This window comes from Cebus imitator, unplaced genomic scaffold (genome assembly GCF_001604975.1).
Source record: "Cebus imitator isolate Cc_AM_T3 unplaced genomic scaffold, Cebus_imitator-1.0 Scaffold20, whole genome shotgun sequence".
Lineage (NCBI taxonomy): Eukaryota > Metazoa > Chordata > Mammalia > Primates > Cebidae > Cebus > Cebus imitator.
In genome coordinates, this window is record NW_016107335.1 from 4617388 (window position 1) to 4632189 (window position 14802).

The 14802-nt window shown below is 41.6% G+C and overlaps 1 protein-coding gene across 5 annotated transcripts in view; it reads right to left on the minus strand.

Annotated features, from left to right (window-relative positions):
* DPP6 (dipeptidyl peptidase like 6) overlaps positions 1-14802 on the minus strand; it is a 1123726-nt gene that overhangs the window by 449593 nt on the left and 659331 nt on the right. The window contains exon 1 of one of the 5 annotated variants that reach the window (XM_017519790.2): positions 11415-11419. The exons of the other annotated variants lie outside the window; for them this stretch is intronic. The gene's annotated coding sequence lies outside the window, so the exon portion shown is untranslated. Of the gene's footprint in view, positions 1-11414; positions 11420-14802 lie in introns of those variants that run through there. 5 annotated transcript variants of the gene reach the window in all.

Here is a 14802-nt window from a genome sequence, read left to right on the forward strand (position 1 = left end):
AATTCATAGGATGAAATCCTAACTCCCCAGTGTGACAGCACTAGATGGTGGGGCCTTCAGGAGGTCATCAGGTCATGATGGTGAATGGGGTTTGTGCCCTTCTAAGGAGACTGAAGAGCCTGCTCTCTGCGCTCTGCCATGTGAGGACACAGCAAGAAAATAGCCATCTGCAAACCAGAGCTGCCCATGCCAGCCCACTGACCTCAGACTCCCCAGCCTCCAGAATCGTAAGGAATATATTCCTGCTTCTTAAACCGCACAGTATGTTGCATTCTGTTACAGCAGGCTGGATGGACTGAGACAAGAAGTTAAGGTAAACACACAAAAGGCATCTCTATAGCAGGAAGCCTCCCCAGTTGACCTGCATCATTACACTAGCCCAGGGCCCGAGTGCTGTTGGCTCACAGGAAAAAGAAAGCATTGGTCCAGAGATGAGATGCAACGGCCTGCTGAAGCATCTAAGGCTGTTGAGAGGCCTGGAGACCAGAGGTGAGCACAGAACCCTGAGCTTCTGGCAGCAGCTCCAAGAAGAGGAGCTTCTCACCTTCAAAGGCTGAGCACCAGGAGACTGGATTAAAACTGGTGGTCTGACTTTTTGGTGGTGGGCTGCAGGCTTTAGAATGTCAGAAGGGGTGGCCTATATTCCAGAAACCAGACAGCACCAGGCCAACGCTCTGTGCTGGTGGTGACCATAATAAATGCCAGGACTGTGACATAACACACAGCTCCGTCTGAAACGCCTGTGACAGGCCCGACCTGCACTGGTGACATGACATAAGACACGTGGTGCTGCTGGACTTCATTCAGCTCTGGCCGCACCCTGGCACTCCAGGGAGGAATGCAGTCTCCACATTAGCCCTGGGTCCTCCTTGACTTGGGTAGCCATTCTACAGGCTGGCACCTGTTTCTGCATCTTTAACCATGACAATTACACATCTTCCTGATAACGCTCAAACGAACAGCATTTGTGAGGCTACACAGCTGTAAGCCTGCCCAGATTGCTTCCTGACTTCAGGAAGCCTCTTCAATGTGTTACCCAAGGGGGTTGTTTTTTGTGGCCATCCCTTAAAAGTGATGCTCTGTAGCAGTGAAGTGCAATGTTGAGAGTCCCAGCTCCAATGATCAAGAAAGAGAGGCACTAGGCTTTTCAGTATATGCGATGTTTTCTTCCCTTGAAAGGTGAATGGGAAGCCTAGACCCAGTAGAGGTAGGTTCTAGGCCTGCTGCCCACCCAGCTGTGTGGCTAGGTGGTCAGAGAAGCGTCAGCAAGTTCATCATAACTTTGCAGTTGGGTCAGGCCTTGCTGTGCTCACACTTGGATTCCACTGACCAGCTAAGAAGAATTTCCCAGAACTCATTTCATTTGATCAAAACACGGATAAGACAAATTATGCTTTTTTTTTCTTTTTTTTTTTTTTTAACAGATTAAGAAGCAGAAGCTCAGAGAGGTTAAGGGACTTGCCCCAGGTCACACAGATGTAAAGTAGCAGAATCAGACCTAAGGCCAGGCCTTTAGATTCTAAATCAGAGGCTCTTTGACTACAAAACCTAAGGAAATAGTGTATGTTCTTTTCATTTTTTTTTATGTTTTATTTTATTTTAATACCTTTTGAGGTACAAGTGGTTTTTGGTTATATGGATGAACTATACAGTGCTGAAGTCTGAGAGTTTAGTGCACCTGTCATCCAAACAGTGTACACTGCGCCCAACGCGTCTTTTTATCCCTCACCCTCCTCCCACTCTCCCTAGTTCTGAGTCTCCAATTCCATCATGCCACTCGGTATGCCTTACATTCCCCTAGCTTAGCTCCCACTTGTGAGAATATTGATATTTGGTTTTCCATTCCTGAGTTACTTCACTTAGAACAATGGCCTCCAGACCCATCCAAGTTGCTGCAAAAGACATTTCATTCTTTTTACAGCTGAGAAGTATTCCATGGTGTATATATACCACATCTTCTTTTTCCACTCATTGTTTGGTGGGCACTAGGGTTGATTCCATATCTTTGCAGTTGTGAATTGTTTTGCAGAAAGCATGTGCGTGCAGGTGTATTTTTGATATAATGACTTATTTTCCTTTGGATAGATACCAAATAGTGGGATTGCTAGATTGAATGGCAGATCTCCTTTTAGTTCTTTAAGAAATCTGCATAATATTTTCTACATTTATTCTTAAAAGCTCTTTATAGCTTTAAAATGCAATCTTCCTCTGAATACTTCAATCACTCTATATTAGTAGAATATCTGTTTTGGGTGTATTATGCTAAAATATAAGACATCCCGAATAAATAACAATTTAAAGCAATTTTTCCATCTCTAGAAGCCAATGATGCTGATTTCTGACTTTTCAGCATTTAAAAAAAATAAGAGTATTGAAATATTTTATGAAATAGTATGAAGAATTAATACTTCCCAATTTTCAACAAAAATCTCTCAACAGAAGTTATGTCACCTTCTTAACTGCCTTTTTCATGTGGCAGATCACTGTTTTTTATTCAGAAAAATTTGGAACATAGAGCTATAAATTTTCCTAGGTCTCTTTTAAATAAATTTCCTTGGTTAATACCTTAATATAAAGTTCAAAATGCTGATAATTTAGATTAAAAGATACAGCAACTGATTCAGAGCTTCCACACCACTCGCACCAAAGGCTTGTTTATAAAATGTTCTACTGGTTTGATTTTGGGCAAGGCAATGCAAATTAACTCTTTAGGAATTAACCTTAAAATAATTAGCTTCCCTTGGCTACCCCATTTATTCCAGTGCTGAATGCATGCCTAGAGCCTCAAGACTGCTACTGAAGGCCCTGCAGTGGTTACAGAGGCAACAGAAAAGTGGCTTCCTTCCATGAGCAGCTTGCAAATGAAGACACTAGGCATTCATCTATGAATCACCCAAAAGAAACAAAAAGCAAAGGGAATTGATATTCATGTGGGCTAAAGGAGAAAAATAGGCTTTATAGCTATTCAGTTATTGGTGAAAATCAATGTCTAAATACAAAATGGAAATACGTAAATGTTTACGATAGCTTTTGCTAAGATTAATGTGCAATATTCAGTTAGGAGGCCATGTTTCAGTCAAGTTCAGCCTTTCCGACAACTGAAGGTTATTTTCAAATCACTTACTTTTGAGTAAAGTATTAATGACTGAATGTGACTTTATTTCTAAGGAAAAAGAAAGCCTACCAAATAAAGAGAATACATACATCAAAATGTCAACCATATATAAACTCTACAAATAAGGCTTACATTTGTCCCACAAAAACTGTGATTAAAAACATATAAATCTTAAGGTTTTTCAAAAACTATTTCATGCACACGAAACAATACAGAATGCACTTATTCCTAACTTTTAAGACATTAGGGACGAAATACTGTGTCTAGCTCAATACCATGCATTTATGTGAGAGAAGCAGAAAACTAAAAAAATCAAATGAAAATGTAATTATAAAATAAAATTGCTTTCAACAATAGAATATTAATGATCTTAGTTGCTATTTCTGTGTGCATAGAGACCCTTACCAACATTATTTCTGATTAAAAGAAACCTATTAGCACTGATGCAAAAATAAAGAATATTGTTAGAGGAAGTGGTAACTCTGGGGGTCAGAAGATGGTACACATTACTCTTCACAAACAAACTGGACTCCTAGAGAAGGAAACAAATAATCCCCTTGGAATTTTGTGTTCTACTCATAAAACCTTTTTCAAATATTTATGGCTCAGTTTTTTTTTTTAAGGCAGAGTACAAAATAACCTACTTGGCTGATATTTTTCTAAAACCATCATCTCATGGTTTTATATGTCATTCCAACACATCCTCTCAACAGTGACCAGGTAGCCAGAGTACCAAGTCCTGAATTCTGAGATAGCCTGGGATGGCTTGCCCCTCTGGAGAATAATACATTAAGGCTGTGTCTCACCTGTACAGGGACCAGATATTACAGAAACCTTCCACTCACATGTCCCAACCATAACCTTCTAATAGATACACCCCACAAAAAGCGCTACGGTCAACAGGAAATAAAAACAGTACAGGTTTTCTACACGTGTCTGTGTCTACCATGGAATTGCAAACTCCAATGAGGTCATGTCATGTCATATTCATTACCACAGCTTACCAAATTCCGACATGACTATTTGTATTTAGTAGGTCCTCAACCAAGTAAGTTATCAAAAGATTGTGTTATAAAAGTTCCCTTTGGCAGCCGGGCGCGGTGGCTCAAACCTGTAATCCCAGCACTTTGGGAGGCAGAGGCAGGTGGATCACGAGGTCAAGAGATCGAGACCATCCTGGTCAACATGGTGAAACCCCGTCTCTACTAAAAATACAAAACATTAGCTGGGCATGGTGGCGCGTGCCTGTAATCCCAGCTACTCAGGAGGTTGAGGCAGGAGAACTGCCTGAACCCAGGAGGCGGAGGTTGCGGTGAGCAGAGATCTCGCCATTGCACTCCAGCCTGGGTAACAAGAGTGAAACTCTGTCTCAAAAAAATAAATAAAAGTTCCCTTTGGAATGCAGATCCTAGTATGTAGTCCTATAATTGGCTAATTTCCCATTCCCTACTCAATACTACAAAAAGCCAAAATGTTGAATTCTTAAATATATTTTTATCATACCGAAGTGTTTTGCCAAGTTTCTGACTTGAATAGCATTCAACTGGCAAACACTATGCTGGGTAAAGAGCTGGAGTGACAAGACAGCTCCAGTGGCCATGTTGGCAAGATGACACGAAGAATCAAATCTCACGTCATAAATCAACCAACCTATATTCTCTATAGCAGCAAGAAGTTGAATCCAATTCTAAAATAGCCCCCAAGTTTTATTTGTAGTAAAATCTCATATTTTGTTATAGCCAGGTAACCCTCAAACTTACTGTCAACCAGTGCTTAAAAATCTACGCAATATTTTTGGCTGGGCACAGTGGCTCACACCTGTAATTCCAGGACTGTGGGAGTCTGAGGTGGGAGGAACACTTGAGACCAAGAGTTCAAAATCAGCCTGGGTAACACATAGTGAGACCTCATCTCTATAAAACATTTAAAAATTGGCCAGGTACACTGTAGTCCCACCTAGTCAGGGGTCTAAGGTGGGAGGATCGCTTGAGCCCAGAAGGGCAAGGCTGCAGTGAGCTATGATCATGCCACTGCACTCCAGCCTGGGATACAGAATAAGGCCCCATCTCAGTACACACACACACACACACACACACACACACACACCCCTTTTTTTTCAAATACTCCTGGTTGTATCAACTAACCAGCAAGGTCACATAGGGACAAAGCCAATGCTTTTAAAACATGAGCAATGACACATTGAGCAGAAATCACAGTAGTGATTAGAACTGAATAGTTGAGAAAAAGTCAATAAATTATATATATATATACATATATATATATATAATATATATATAAAAGAACTGAATTGCTAAGCTCCAGAGGGGAGAACTGTTCAAGACTGCACCAATGGCCTACAAAGAGAAGACACCAAGCCCAAGGTAGTCAAGCTTCTACATTTACAGCTAATTTTACTGGTTCAAATCTGCTTTAGGAGTATCTAATTTCTATGCAGTGTCGTTGGGTGTTTTCACATGAAAAATAAAAACAGTTTATAATCAATTTCTGGAAGGCATCCAAGATGACTGTAATTTGATAAAATCCATGCCCAATCCTGTAAATAAGAACATGAGGTAATCTAAGACGGCTCAATGCCTGGTGTCCAGAGAGGGCAGAAAAGCTGCTGCGGAGTGAGTCTGTTCTTTTGGAAAGAATAAGTTATCCATCTGACACTTTACACTGGGACTCATCTACATTTAATCACGCAATGAGAAAATAATCAACTTTAAATGTGCATAAGACTTTATGGACATTCAAGACAAAAATAAATTAATGAGAATACAATAACCATGCCAAAGCAAATTACACTTTATGACCTTCACCTCTGATCAAAAGGATTCCCCAGACTTGGAGGGGTCTGAAAGAGATGGCAGAGATTACCTAACAGGATGCCTTAACTTACAAATGAGAAGAGCAAGGAAGCATTTGTTTTAAGCATCAGGAGCTTTCCCTAAGGTCACACAGTTATCAAGTGGCAACTGCTAGATGTAGAATCCGCAGCAGATGGAAATTGCTTCATTGTAATGAACAAGGCCACCCAAAGACATCTACATCCTAATTCCCAGAACCTGTGGCTATGTTGCGTGAGATGGAGTTAGTATTCCTAATCAGCTGGCTTTTAAACAGGAGATTATCCTGAATTATCTACGTGGGCCCGATTTTAATTATAAGGGTACTTAATGTGGAAGAGGGAGGGAGCAGAGTGGTGTCAGGTAATATGATACCAGAAAAACACAGGCAGCCATTGCTGGCTCTGAAGGTGGAGGAAGGGGCTGTGAGCCAAGAAATGTAGGAGCCTCTAGAAGCAGGAAAGAGATTCCCTGCTGGAGCCTCCAGAAGGAATTAGGCCTGCGAACACTTTGATTTGTTCTATGCGAAGCCCATTTCAGACTTTGGAGCTGATATAATAAATCTGTGTTAAGTCACTAAGTTTGTGGTAATCTGTAACAGCAATAAATGAAAACGAATGCATCGCCTAGCAGGTTTTCTCTGGACTCTTTCATCTTTTTATAGACAACACCCTAAACTGTAACAAACATCTATGTACATGACTTGAGATGAACAGCATGTGGTGGATGCAAGGTTTCTAGGTCTGTGGTACACTTGCCCCTCATCTCTCTAATCACGTGCAAAACAGGAGAGAATAGGATTGTTTTTACAACGTGGTTGGGAAGAATCAAAAAATTTTCATGCATGTGTCCACATTGGTGAAAAAAGTGGCAATTATTTTTTTCCATAAGAGGAGCACTGAAGGGCCGGGCGCGGTGGCTCATACCTGTAATTCAAGCACTTTGGAGGCCAAGGCGGGTGGATCACCTGAGGTTGGGAGTTCAAGGAGGAGCACTGAAAACAAAGACCACGAAACAAACTCTTTACAGAGTCTACAGTAGTAGGAAAAGAGACCATTCTCTATGTTTCTTTGCCTCTGTGAGTTTCTGGCGTTAACCCTTATTTTTTTTTTTTTCTATCACTGAAGGCATTTATGTGCAGTTTGGAACATTTCATCAGCAACGTTGAATAACCTGGCTAACTTGTGCCCTGCGTTTCTGAAGAGAAAATAAACTTGCACTCAATAGTTCTTTCCAAAATTGGCTGTAAACAGCGAAATCAAAATTCTCAGTTGTGCTGCAAAACTCAACTAATTTAGATAAGTGATTAATAGAGGCATCTTATAACTTTCCAATTCATTATCATTGAGATACATTAGACAACAGAACTGCTCCTTGACAACATAGTTTATGTATTCGTTTTTTTCTGTATTCTCTGTCGAGGTATTCAGAGATACCTAAACGCCTAAAGGATGGCAACTGACAAAGACTCTCTCCTTGACCAAACTCGAATCAGATTTCTCTGAACCCTTTCTTAACTAGGCCTTGACATCGGTCTAACACAGTTTCTAACAGAAGAAGGTCACTTTCCTAGGATAACCCTGGCTGTCCCCCAACCAAACAGTAATTTCTTAAAAAAAAAAAAAACTGGCAAATGGTAAATGAATATGCTTATGGGATACGATGGAATGTTTTGATGTATGTTCACATCGTGGAATGAGTAAACCAAGCTGATTAACATATTCTTCATCTCACACACTTATCATTTCTGTTGTGAGAACATTGAAAATCCACTCTTTCAGCAATTTTGAAATATACATTATTATTAACTGTAGTTACCATGCCGTGCAATAGATCTCCAAAACTTATTCCCCCTGTCAAACGGAAACTTTGCCTTTTTGGATCAATATTTCCCCATTCCTTACCCACTGCCATAGCTGAAATTTTACACCTGTTCACTAGTAACTCCTCATTTCCCTCCTCCCAGTGCCTGGCAACAACGGTTCTATTCTCTGCTTCCATGAGTCTACTTTAGATGCCTCCTATGAGTAGAATCACATGGGATTTGTCTCTTCGTGACTGGCTTATTTCACTTAGCATTACATCTTCCAGATTCATCCATGCTGTCACAAGTGGCAGGGTCTCCTTCTCTTTTAAGGGTGAATAACATTCCATTGTATGGACGTCACATATTTTCTTTACCCAACCATCCGTCAATGAACATTCACACTGTTTCCACTCTCAGCTACTGTGACTGTGCTGCTGGTGGGCATGGCGGGTGCTGGTGTCTCTTTGACATCCTGATTTCACTTATTTTGGAAACACCCTGGAGCACACTGTTGGTCGGAATTCAAAACTGTGCAGCTGTTGCAAAAAAAAAGAGAGCAGAGGTTCCTCAAAAAACTAAAAACAGAACTATCAGATGACCCAGAGCCTGTGAACTCTTACACAAACTGTGCTTCAAAATATGAAGGCTCTTCTCTCTGTCAAGACAGCATTCACCAGTTTTATAGACCGTGGTTTCCCTCAGGCTTCAAGAGAAGGAAAGAAGAAGGAAGACAAGCCCAGGGCAGAACTAAGGGTGTGGGAGGTCGCTGGGGAAGCGCCCACCGCTAGGCACACCTCTCCCCACAAACCCAGCTGTGTGGGAAAGGAGAATGTTCTCTGCACAGGACTTGTTCTTATCTAAGGATGCTCTGTTCTCGAGCAGCCAAGAGAGATGGAAAATGCAAACATGTCCAGAACTAAGCTGTGAGCACTATTTTTAAAATAGTCAAGTGTGAATTTAACTCCTGCAAGCATGACTGTCTGTAAATAAAGCATATCCATTGTGTCTGAAATGATAAGCCTCAACTCTTCATTTAATACCCGAGTGTGATCACTCTGACGTGAATAATGAGCTGGCCTTTTAAGAACGTATCCTTCCAGGGTATTGATACATGCCAATGCCCATTCACGGAAACAGGGATGAGGCACATTCTCTCTGTTGTTTTGCTTTTAATAGTAAAATCACAAAAGCTTGTGGATGAAGCCATAAGCTTTTCTGAAGATCACTATTCATTCCCGGAACATTAATTCTTGTATTCCATTTCCAGCAGTTACTGCTACAATTCCCCAAAGTGCTTGATACATGTTAGTCATTGCCTGTGATTGCTAATATCATTTCCATTAACTTACAATTGCCTAAAGCACAGGACACGTGCCTGATACTGCAGCCCTGGAGGTTCTGGAAGGCACAGCCTTGCCATGGTGGTACTTGAACATGTGTGTCCTCAAACATGAGACCCTCACTTTTTAAGTATGGTCCATGGTGCTTCTTTTAGTTCATAGTAGAGATACTTGTTCCGCAGATTCTCAGTCTCACATTTCTATAGGAACTGTCTTTCAGGTATAAAGGTAATTAACAAATTACAGAAAAATAACATGTAACGTAGCACTTCCCGAAGAGGGCAGAAGTAACATAATCTGGAGGTAACGCGTAAGTAGGGAGCAGGGAAAGGAATGGTTTCTTGTGAGGTCACTGTTATTTCCCAGCCTCTAGGACTCCCGGACAGAGCTGCGTTTCAGTTACATTTTACATCCGCTGCTCCAGCCTCCCCTCTCTCCATCTCTTCTATTATTTCATTATGTGATTTCCTTTCATCTCTCCCACTTTCCTTTCATACAATCTAAGAAAAAAAATCCAAGAAACCCAGGCATTCAACTGATAAATTGATTGAATAAGTATTAAGCACCTGCTGTAAACAAGGTTCTTTGCTGGCTGATTTAGGAGACACACAGATTGATAAAACATAGTCTTTGTAATTCAAAATTTACAATCCTGTAAGAAGAACTTAAGTGACCAATACTAAGAGAACAAAAAGATGCTATAAAAACCAGAGCTAGTGGCAGGCAAGGTGGGGCAGGTTTTTCTAATTTGGAACAGGGCTGGTGGAGTTGGGGTTGGCTTCCTGCAGAAAGTGGAATTGACAGGGAAGTTTAAAAGGGAAGCAGACTTTTTAGGTTCTGCAATGGCACGCTGGAGGAGGAGATGGCTTCTGGCTGAAGAAAAATTAGGAGACAAAGACTCCTGCAAATGCATGTCCTACCTGCTAAAGGATACATTTCCCAGTGTGGCTGGATTACAGGCTATGAGCAGGTGGTAACTGCTTATCAAACTGACCTCTCGTGCAAGCGTTTTGGCCATGGAGAGACACAAATGATTTTGAGGAAGGGTGATAATATTCCATCAATGCATTAGTAATGACCCATTGGCAGAAGAGTGAAGAATAAATCAGAAGAGCAAAGAAGAGGTAGGCTTTGCACTGCTTTGAAGAGTTTGAAGAGTTTAGACAACGAGGGTGGCATAGAGTAGCCATGAACATGGAAAGGACCCAGTGCAGGTGGGAACATCGTGCAGCCATCATGCACATGACCACCACCCAAAGGACAGAGTGGCTGACTCGTGCTGGGAGTGAGGAAATAAGATGAATGAACTGTCCAACTTGAGAGCATGTAAAGATGTCGGGGCCACTGCCCAAGGCAGAGAATACAGAAGGTGAAGCCATCTTTTCTTCTTTGCTTCTGGGAGTGGGGTGGGAGGTGTGGAGGGACAAACCCAAGGGAGAAATCATGACCTCAGGTCAGGGCCTATCCCACATCAGGTGACCAGGGCACCGTCAAGGGCTGGAGCTTACGGGAATGGCCGAGCTACAGACAGGGCTTGCATTTAGATAGACCCAGGCATTATTTTTCTAGGGGCTTATGCATTTCAATATCTCCAGTGCTTGGCACTTGGACTAGCAGCGTGGGGGGTCATCACCCCAAACCTACTGCAACATAATCTACATTTGAAGATTTCTGGGAGGGTTTCCTGCAGATGAAAGTTGCAAAAGCACTGCAACCACAGACAGAAACCATTCCAAATAAGAAATTTCCATGTCAGCAAGTCAGTTTTGAAAGTAATTGGTGGGGAGATGTTCCCTGAGATCACCCTTGAGTAAAGTAGCCCAGATACCTCAGACTTGTTTCATTCACATCCTGGGAAATAGACTGACTGTCCTGAAGCTATCCATAGAAAACAGTCATTGAAATCAGGCTCCAGTGATTTGAATTACATCACAGCTTGACATGGGTTGTAATAGACTTTTTGTCTAGAACCAAAAAGGCCTTGGTAAGCGAGGTGAAACTGTAAACAGGATTTCATGGAGCCTATTAGCTCCTTTGAGAAATGACTTGCTCGAGAGATTTTGCATGTTAATTGTCTGCATGCAGAGGGAGCCTGGTAGCCACAGGCCTCCTAGAGGCTGGATCTAGACCTGTCCACTGAGGTCAATGTTTGCTCATGAAAGCAGGAAAACAGCATTTCTACAATCTGTTTTAACTATTTATTCAAATTCATAAACATGCAGTATCCTGCCAGGCTAGAACTTAGCAGAGAACTACAGTAGCTCCCCCTGATTCTTGGTGGGGAGAATACACCCCAAGTGGACGTTCCCCAGCAGATGCCGGAAACCGCAGGTGGCATTGAACCTGAGCTGTGCTGTTTTCCCTACACGTACATACCTGTGATACAGTGTAATTTATAAGTGAGGCACAGCAGGAGGTTTTATGTTTAGAATTAATAAAATAGAACATTTATAACAGTGTACTGCAATACAAGTTATGTGAATGTGGTTTTTCTCTCTCTCTCAGTGGTTTTTCTCTCTCTCTCAGTCAAAATATCTTCTCCTTTTGAGGGTCTGCGATGATGCAGTGCCCACAGGAGAGGAAGTCCGGTGAATGACACGGGGGTTGTGATGTACCATTAGCTTACTACTGACCTTCTGACAATAGGTTGGAAGGAGGATCATCTGCTCGAGTGATCCTGGATCATCAACATGATGATGTTTGTGGTTGGCTATCAGAATATGACGTTGCTGACTGATGGGAGGGTGGCGTACACAGCCTTAGACGCTGGACACGGGACTGACTCACGTCTTGGGCAGGATGCAGCAGGGCGGTGTGAGATTCACAATGCTACTCAGAACAGTGTGTGATTTAAACCTATGAATTGTTTATTTCTGGAATTCTCTATTTAATACTTTTGGACTTCAGTTGACCACGGGTAACTGAGACTACAGAAAGTGAAACCGAGGATAAAAGGGCATTACTGTAATGGTCGGGGATGTTTCTTTCAGAAGTTATGTGATTCTAACATGAGGATGTAGCTGGGAAGGTGAGAAGCTGCAGGTTCAAGTCCAAGTCCATCCAGTACCATTTTAGCCTTGCTTCATCCAAAATCACTGCCGTTTTTGGATGCCTCAAAGGAGGTGTCCAACTCAATCCAAAAGACAAATACCTGTAATGGGGAAAACGGCTCAGCAGCTCCAGTCCTGAAAAGGCACTTCTCCAGCCTGGCCAGGAAATACGGCATTCTAGATGACAGAGTGCTGGCCAATTCTACTATCAATAGACTTATTCTTCTGAAAGAGTTCAATTGCTGGGTCAAAATTCGACCGACATTATTCTGAGTCCAAGTTAATCTTCCTTGCTTATTCAGAAGAAACCCCGAGATAACTCAGGGACCCACAGGTACCTTTAAACAGGATCTTAGTGTCATTTTAGTCTCACAAAGCTATTTGTGCCTCAGAGCTCACAATCTAGAGAACCTGTAATATCAAATTCTCCACAAAACTCAGGCCACCTCTCCAAAAAAGTCAGCAAAGTTGCAAGAGACCTACTATTCACATCAAATGTAAGCATGCTTGGGAGGGCAAGTTAACTTTAGCCAAAGCCACACAGTGTTGAAGGAACTGAACATATTATATGTGGTGTATTTTACCTTCTTCATTCTGAGTGGTGATGGCTAGGGAATCTCTATTTGTATTTACCATATGGAAGGTATTCTTTGAAGAGCTGGAGTCTTGAGTGATTTATCTAGAGTGTCACTCAACCAGGGATAAGTCTTCCACATGTGAATATCACATACGCTGCCTGCTTGGTGTAGATACTATGTGCTAAAGGGTTTCAGGTGTGTGGTGAGCTGCTTCCATCTCGACTGGGTAGGGAAGGCTCATAAGGACAAGGGATCTATCAGGGCGTGGAAGGAAGTGTGCAGACATGGGTCAGGGTGAGCCTTGGTGGTATGGACAAAGGCCCTGTGATGGCCCGCCTCCAAAATGGCCCTTGGGACTCAGGCCTCTTGCTACTCCCTCCCTTCCAAATTCCATCAGGGCCGGCTACAATTAACCTGCAGAACATACTGGAAGTGACCCTGTGTGACCTCAGAGGCTGGATGATAAAAGCCACCATAGCTTCCGCTTTGGACTTGTGGATGTCAATGAAAGACGCCAGGCACCGCACCATGGGAACCCTTCGGTAACCTGCGGGGAGGCCAGCACTAACTTGACAGCCACGCGAGGCAGGCATCTGGGCGGAAGCTCCCCCGGCTTCATTCAGCTTTCAGACGCCGCAGCCGCAGCCAACACCTGACTGCAGCCTCACAGAGAGGTCAAGGCAGAACTGGTCTGATGTCAGATCTGTTTTGCAGCCACAGATACAAACGCAGCTCTGAGGAATGACTGGGCAAGGCTTGGGGTATAACATCTAGGTTATTTGGAATGGAATATGTGTGAAGGAAAGTAGAGAGAGAGATGATAAAAAGAAGTGGTAAGGGAGACGGGATTCAGCTTAAGAAGCTTTAGATATCAAGATGGGGAATTTTGATTGTATCCTACAAGAAATCAAGAACCACTAAAAGGTTTATAAAGGTGATTAACTTAAGTAAAGGAAGACTGCACAGTTGACTGATTCACACTATGTATCTTGAGAGAATGTTTCCTTTTTAATTTAAATTAAACCCCATAATGCATATGGAAGAGAAAACTCAAAAGCTGAAAAGATCTTTCTGCTAGACAGGCTCTTCTCTTCTTGTGGAGCATTTGAATTTTGTTGGTGTGAGTAGTAACATTCACGAGCCAAATTCATATTAGATACAAAAACTGGAAGCCAATATTCTCTAATGACGGCCGACCGAAGAGCAAAGTTTTTAGAATGGCTGTTTGGCAAGTTGTGGGAAGTTATAAGATGATGGAGTCTAAGGCATCAAGTGGAGATATGAGAACATTATTTTCTCACTAAAAATGATGGACACGATGGCTTCAAAAACAGGCAATTTACAGGTTCCATGCTTCACTTATTCTCAATGATATCTTTTTTAAAGTTCAATACTACAGAAATAATAAAAGAACATGCTCAGCAAAGCATGTTGTGATTGTTAAAATCATCGTCGTTACTTTTCATGAGAAAGCAAGTTGCTTTTACGTGACTCATTATCATTCAATTATCGGTAGGAAGGAAATAACAAATTTGCCATATGCTCACTGGGAATTTTGATTCTCACTTAATTTTCAATTATTATAAGTAATTGGTTTTTGGATTTTTCAAGCAGTTACAAAGAAAAAAATTAATTCACACATCTTATTTATACTTTGGAAAGTCCAACAATAAACAATAAAAAAATCAAACAAGGGAGGGGTTGCTATTTGAAGCCCTTATTTGTAAAATCTTTGTGTGTTTAATATAAAGTAAATCTCCCAAACTAAAAGTTGTTAAAATGTAGCTTTGAGAAAATGGATTCAAATAACATCCTACATATTCGCTCTAGAAAAATCAAAATGGCATATGAATAAAAGATGGTGAAATGAAACTAAAATTACCATAAAGCCTTTAGTATACGTGACCATACTCTTTGCATTTCAGCCTTTTGATTCAGCACAAATTACCTCACTATCAAAAAGATTCCTGCAATATGCAAAGATCCATAGAAACAGCCTTTGGTCTCTGCACAACTGCGTAAAAACCCAGTAGGTACAGAAACGTCAGATATGGTGTTTGAGG